This window comes from Neoarius graeffei, chromosome 13, assembly GCF_027579695.1.
Source record: "Neoarius graeffei isolate fNeoGra1 chromosome 13, fNeoGra1.pri, whole genome shotgun sequence".
NCBI classification, from domain to species: Eukaryota; Metazoa; Chordata; class Actinopteri; order Siluriformes; family Ariidae; genus Neoarius; species Neoarius graeffei.
Genome location: NC_083581.1, coordinates 39690334 through 39697962, shown reverse-complemented (window position 1 = coordinate 39697962; position 7629 = coordinate 39690334).

Below are 7629 nucleotides of genomic sequence, written 5' to 3'. Positions count from 1 at the left end.
CAAGTCACCAGGTCATCACAGGGCTTGAAGGAACTATGTGTTTGCCTATTTAAGGACTGTGCTGATGTGTTTGCATCGCAAAGTATTACGATACACGTTACCGAGCCTTTCTACCCATTGTCTTAAGTTCCTGTTTCACAATCCTTGTGCCTGTTTCTCGTTCTTATCCTCGCTTAGCCTTTGATGTACTGTTTGTGCCTCGACTGACACTTTTGCCTGTATTCTCATTTTTGATCTAGCTTGTCGTTTTGGATTGTTTGTCTGTGTAAATATTGTCTCAATGTATATATATTCTGCACTTTATTAAAATGTATACTTCTGCACATACATCCACCTCCCTCGCGTACATGACATGGAGATTATTCCATATGACTTCAAACCAACATGGAGTAGAGAAGAGTTGGAAAGACGACAGGATAAGGACGAGTCCGTCGCGCTGGTATTCACGTCATTACTGTCGCACAATTAAAAGGTGCCAGATCAGGCGGCTGGTGGGTTTTCAAAATAATAAATACATGCATGTATTTTTGTGATAAATACATATTATACTGAGCATATTTCCCACATAATCCTCACTAAGGTTTTGGACAGCGCTAGAAAATGGTGTCCCCACTATATAGTGCCCTATATAGTGACTAGGGTGCGATTTCGGACACAGGGAAAACTGCTGGCTTGATTACATCAGCATTTGAAGGAGGGCGTGTGCATCTTTTGACAACATTGGCAGATGTTGGTCACTTTGATTTCCGCTGTACGTTTTACTTCCGTCCTACAATGTCTCGCACAGGTCTCAGTGAATCTCGTTTACGCCCATTGCTTTGACATATGGACTGATATATTACATAGCATATTTCAAACACTCAACTTGCTATAGCAGTGACAAAATAGCTATCAAAAATGCATTCCTATATTTAATAAAATGAGATAAATAGAATTTTGTTAGGCCCCGGTCACACCGCCCGAACTTTGCTGGAGCATTCGTGGAGCGGTGAAAAAAATTCATCACCGCTCGTAACTGTTCACCACCGTTTAACAAAAGTTGGCCCCCGTTAAAGCAACGCCGTATATGCTCAGCCACCGCTGATGTTTCTCGAGGGGCCCTCCTACCGCTCCGAAAGTTTTGAGCTGCACAAAATATTGCGAGCGGTGAGGAGGGGGCAATTTTCCGCCCCGGCAAAGTTCACTCCCGCTCCACCAACGCCCAGTCAAAGTTTGGCACCGCTAGACGCAAGTTCGTGGACGCTTGGGTCTGCTAGGCCAACGCAGAAATCTTGAACGCTGGACCACCGCTGCTTCACCAGTGTTGCCCGGGCGGCGATTAAACGTTGCACAAACTTCGGTGGAGCGGTTGTAAGCGTTTTACGAGCGGACACGGGGTTGCTGGAACGGTGTCGGGCGTTGAAGCAGCTATCCATGGCGGCGATGAACTTTGGTTTGGCGTTGGTATAGATGTGTCGGAGCGGGACCAGAATTTGGCTATAAATACGGGGAAAAATGGACCAGGAGCTCATTTGGAATCGAGCTGCCGTTGAGTTCAGACCTCATCTATATCGAATTTGCTCAAAGTTACAGTAAAACTGTATCACCATGGATGCTGAGAGACTTGCTATGATTGGTGCACTAGTCCAGCAGCAGAATCAGAACCTCCTCAGATTGCAACAAGCTGTTGACAGATTTTTTGATTTGATTTGATTTGATTTGATTTGATTCGATCATAATGTAAAATGAAGTACAAAATACATTAAAATCAGGATTACACAAGAAAGTGCAAGCACTTATTTCCATTGTGGTCCCATTAAAACACGTAAAACAGCAATGGCAACGTTATGATTTGACTTAATATTGACTCACTGTACTATGTAAATGGTGAAAATAATAATAATAATAATAATAATAATAACAACCACAATAATAAAATAATAATAATAATAATAATAATAATAATAATAAATTGACTTAAATTGACTAGACTAGTAGACAATGAAAATGCATTGTATAGACTAGACTGGAATTTGATTATAAAATTTGATTTCAAAAAGTATGACTAGTACCTATGGATAACAATTATAAAGTAAAATGTTGTATATATTAATAGTAAATATTAAATGATGATTAAATAATGATAAAGATAATATAATAGCAAATAATAATAACATTAAGGAAAAGACAGCAAAAACATAATGAAAATAGAAATAATCTGACTGACAGCAAACAATAAACAAAAAATAAAGTAATATGAATGATAATAAAAAAGTATAAAGTAATATAAATAATAATATTAATAACAAACATTTTTATAGATAAAAATATGATAATAAGATCAACTAAACAACAGTGAAAAAAGGGGAAAGCTATACAGACAACAGAACAGTAATAAGAATTTTAACTAGAAAAAAAAAAGAAGGAGAAGAGAGAGAAGAAGGAGAGACAGAGTTGTGTGGGTCAGACAGTGGATACTGAGAAGGCCTGAACATGGACTGTATGACAAGCTGATGGTGGAGCTTCTATCAAAAATCTATCAGAACTTGTATCAAAACGATCCGTTCAGCTCCGTAGTCACAAGCGGTATGCCGCTAAACCAACTTTATACCCCCGCCGAGCCAAAGCCCGCATGCACAGAACGCCGCTATACCAACACTCGCGTCACCGCTAAACCAACGCTCGCTACCGCTAAACCAACGCTAAAGCAACACCGGCTTCAGCGGTGCACCGCTAAGCCAACGCCCGTGTTTTCGATTTTTTTCCCATTTTGTGCGCGGTGACGAGCGTTGTCGAAATTCGGCCCCCCCCTCCCTACCGTTCAAGGAACGCTCCAGCAAAGTTCGGGCGGTGTGACCGGGGCCTTAATAAAAAATTTGCCTTCAGTTCCCCTTTAATGTGTGTCTCTGTGTGTCTTTCAGACAGCCAGGAACGAGAGAGAGAGAGAGAGAGAGAGAGAGAGAGAACTGTGCCACCCCGTCGCTTGCGTGTGTCTAGTGTGCCATAGGTGTAAAAGTCACTGAAAAGTGCCAATAAAAGTTCAAGCCTACCTTGAATTATAGCACCTGCCTCCAGTTCCTCATTGCCCACTCCCACAAAGTTGTTAGAGTAGCTGACATTAATAATTAATGCAGTCTTTCTCTCTGCTTAATGTTAGCTGGCAGATGGTGGGAGCAGGACATGGATGATTATGTTACCCAACCATTTTTTTATCGTCATGGCAAAGCTAACACTTTATGCAAACACTAACTCACTCATCTTTTCAAAATATTCAATAAATGCCAATCTAATTAGGTTAACCTCCCTTAGCTACAAAGCTAATGTGAAATTACTAATGCTGAGCTAATATGTTTGCTAATCAGCACTAATGTTAATTTGTCTTTCATATTGCCAAATGATTGGCTTATTTGAGTGCATTTTGAGGTGCCTGAAAAAAATTTGATGTGTAGCTATTCTTTTGTTCGGACCTTGTGTGAAGGCATTATAGTCAAAGGTTATCACAAATAGCACAGCAGCTGCAGAGGAGTCTCGTCTTTTGAGGACAAGTCTCAAGTCCAGGCTCAAGTCACTGTGTGTGCAACTCAAGTCCAAGTTACAAACTCAAGTCCCCAGCTCTGGCTTGGACTAACCCAACACCATATTAAGAAACTTAGTTTGACCACCTGGCATTGGAAGATGATTATGCTCTGCAAAACGTTTCATTTTACTAAGCTTCATTTTTTTTTTTTTTTTATTTAAGACACAAAATAAACTGATGTGTTATTTCTAAATAGAAGCAACACAAATTCAGTCTGAATAGATTTCAGTAATTCTAGTCTAAACCTCCATGACAAAACAAACCAAAACAAGAAGAAAAAAAACAGTTTAGACATAAAACAAAAGTTTATAAAACTCAAGAAAAGACTCCAGAAAAGAGTCAAGAGAGGCAACACACTTTGGGACAACACATTTGAACACTTTACTGGAGCACAATCACATCTGTAATATATATTACAGTGCCCTCCACAATTATTGGCACCTCTTGTAAAGATTAGTAAAACGACTTCGAAAAAATCCACCTTTTGGTGAAGTAGCTTTATCTCAAACTGAAAAAATCTCATTAAGAAATAATTAGTTTCAACAAAAACATGTTCCACTATGATTGTCACCCCTAGAATTTATAGTGAACACAATGTAACTGAAGCATGTTTCCCATTTAAATTGTACATTTTTGAGTTGACTGGAGTCTTTTCTGTCACTTTACCACAAATGTAAGCATCTGAAGTTCATGAAACACTACTACAACTTTGACTGGAACCGTGTTCTGTGGTCTAATGTAACAAAAATGGAGTTTTTTGGCGATCAACACTTAAAGGAGAGACACAGAACCATGGCCTCACTTTTTGTTTATAAATGCCTTGAGACCTCAAGAATGGCATAGGAATAGTTTTAAGCATTAATAATAAATCTAATATAGTAATTTTTATGATTAAAATGATTCATATAGGGCGGCACGGTGGTGTAGTGGTTAGCGCTGTCGCCTCACAGCAAGAAGGTCCTGGGTTCGAGCCCTGGGGCCGGCGAGGGCCTTTCTGTGTGGAGTTTGCATGTTCTCCCCGTGTCCGCGTGGGTTTCCTCCGGGTGCTCCGGTTTCCCCCACAGTCCAAAGACATGCAGGTTAGGTTAACTGGTGACTCTAAATTGACCGTAGGTGTGAATGTGAGTGTGAATGGTTGTCTGTGTCTATGTGTCAGCCCTGTGATGACCTGGCGACTTGTCCAGGGTGTACCCCGCCTTTCGCCCGTAGTCAGCTGGGATAGGCTCCAGCTTGCCTGCGACCCTGTAGAAGGATAAAGCGGCTAGAGATAATGAGATGAGATGATTCATATAGGTAGCGATCTGATTGAATGACCTTGACATCTGTGACGTCACAGCAGGAAGGCTATCAGGCTCATTGCCATTGCCGCTATACTAAAACACAGAGCTAACTGCAACTTCGATCCTCCATTTTGAGCTAATTTAGCGCCATGCCACATAGATGTGTTGCTGGTGGGTGGATTAACATGACAGAAGGTGGATTTATGTTGCATTCATGGCCCAAGAATGTTCAAATGTTTGTAAGAAATTCATGGGCACGTTTTACTGATGACTCATATGAAACCTCTGATCTGTTGAGGAGCATTGGCTATAAGCCTGTATTGAAAGAGGGTGCAGTACCAACAATTAAAGGAAAAGAAAACTACAAGAAAAGGAAAGTAAGTTCAGTTGCACCAGTTCTCTCAGAGTGTGAGCCGAGCAGTAATGGCGGAGTACTCAGTATGGAGAAAATGGAGAATGAGTGGACCAGTCATCAGATTTCTCTGCTGGATATGCTTTTTTTCCCAGCTGGATATGCTTGCCTCAGCAGCAATATCTTGCCCTTATGTGGAAGAAGCGAATGAACTGAAAGTCAGATTGTTTCAAAACAATCGGCCACAAGATTGGCCTTCAAGAAGCGAGAACACAGACGGGTAAGATGCAACTCTCATTTGGTTACATAACAACAACAACAACAACAACACTTGTTGTTTACCTGCATTTAGATTAATACATGTAACTTGTATTGTGTATATATGTTATTGGTATAAGATTATTTAATTTGCTTTAGAATGTGATTGTCTCAGTTCATCTGATTATTTAATTAGCCTTTTATGTTTTATCAGTGAAAATGCATGCATGTACATGTATGTTGCATAAGTTATAACGCCTATCCTGTTTTAATGAGAGTCACATGAGACTGTCAGTTCAATTCCATCCGATTCTCTAGACGGCTTTGTTCTCTGGCTTTATTTCGTAAAGTGGGGGCCTCCGTGGCCGACGTGTTACTATCAGATTCACTTTCCGATGGTTTGAACTGATACAGTTCTATGTGTATAGCAGTAGCATGTACACACACTCCAATTTCAGGACTATCACAGTCAGATGTACTACTATCTGAGGAATCTGAAGAATCTCCAATAAATCCGAACGAAGAGGCTATTGCAACCACTCTCGCCTGCAGAGTCTGGCTTTGGTCTATAGCTGTCAAAGGCCTCGGCCTTAAAACCGGTATATATATATATTTATAAATATATAAATATACACACACACACACACACACACACACACACACACACACACACAGTGGTGCTTGAAAGTTTGTGAACCCTTTATAATTTTGTATATTTCTGCATAAATATGACCTAAAACATCATCAGATTTTCACACAAGTCCTAAAAGTAGATAAAGAGAACCCAGTTAAACAAATGAGACAAAAATATTATACTTGGTCATTTATTTATTGAGGAAAATGATCCAATATTACATATCTGTGAGTGGCAAAAGTATGTGAACCTTTGCTTTCAGTATCTGGTGTGACCCCCTTGTGCAGCAATAACTGCAACTAAATATTTCCGGGAACTGTTGATAAGTCCTGCACACCAGCTTGGAGGAATTTTAGCCCATTCCTCCGTACAGAACAGCTTCAACTCTGGGATGTTGGTGGGCTTCCTCACATGAACTGCTTGCTTCAGGTCCTTCCACAATATTTCGATTGGATTAAGGTCAGGACTTTGACTTGGCCATTCCAAAATATTAACTTTATTCTTCTTTAAAAGAAGACGTCCTGACATTTTCCTTTAGAATTCGCTGGTATAATTCAAAATTTATTGTTCCATCAATGATGGCAAGCCGTCCTGGCCCAGATGTAGCAAAACAGGCCCAAACCATGATACTACCACCACCATGTTTCACAGATGGGATAAGGTTCTTCTGCTGGAATGCAGTGTTTTCCTTTCTCCAAACATAACACTCCTCATTTAAACCAAAAAGTTCTACTTTGGTCTCATCCGTCCACAAAACATTTTTCCAATAGCCTTCTGGCTTGTCCACGTAATCTTTAGCAAACTGCAGATGAGCAGCAATGTTCTTTTTGGAGAGCAGTGGCTTTCTCCTTGCAACCCTGCCATGCACACCATTGTTTAGTGTTCTCCTGATGGTGGACTCATGAACATTAACATTAGCCAATGTGAGAGAGGCCATCAGTTGCTTAGAAGTTACCCTGGGATCCTTTGTGACCTTGCCGACTATTACACGCCTTGCTCTTGGAGTGATCTTTGTTGGTCCACCACTCCTGGGGAGGGTAACAATGGTCTTGAATTTCCTCCATTTGTACACAATCTGTCTGACTGTGGATTGGTGGAGTCCAAACTCTTTAGAGATGGTTTTATAACCTTTTCCAACCTGATGAGCACCAACAACGCTTTTTCTAAAGTCCTCAGAAATCTCCTTTGTTCATGCCATGATACAGTTCCACAAACATGTGTTGTGAAGATCAGGCTTTGATAGAGCCCTGTTCTTTAAATAAAACAGGGTGCCCACTCACACCTGATTGTCATCCCATTGACTGAAAACACCTGACTTTAATTTCACCTTCAAATTAACTGCTAATCCTCAAGGATCACATACTTTTGCCACTCACAGATACGTACTATTGGATCATTTTCCTCAGTAAATAAATGACCAAGTACAATATTTTTGTCTCATTTGTTTAACTGGGTCTCTCTTTATCTACTTTTAGGACTTGTGTGAAAATCTGATGATGTTTTAGGTCATATTTATGCAGAAATATAGAAAATTCTAAAGGGTTCACAA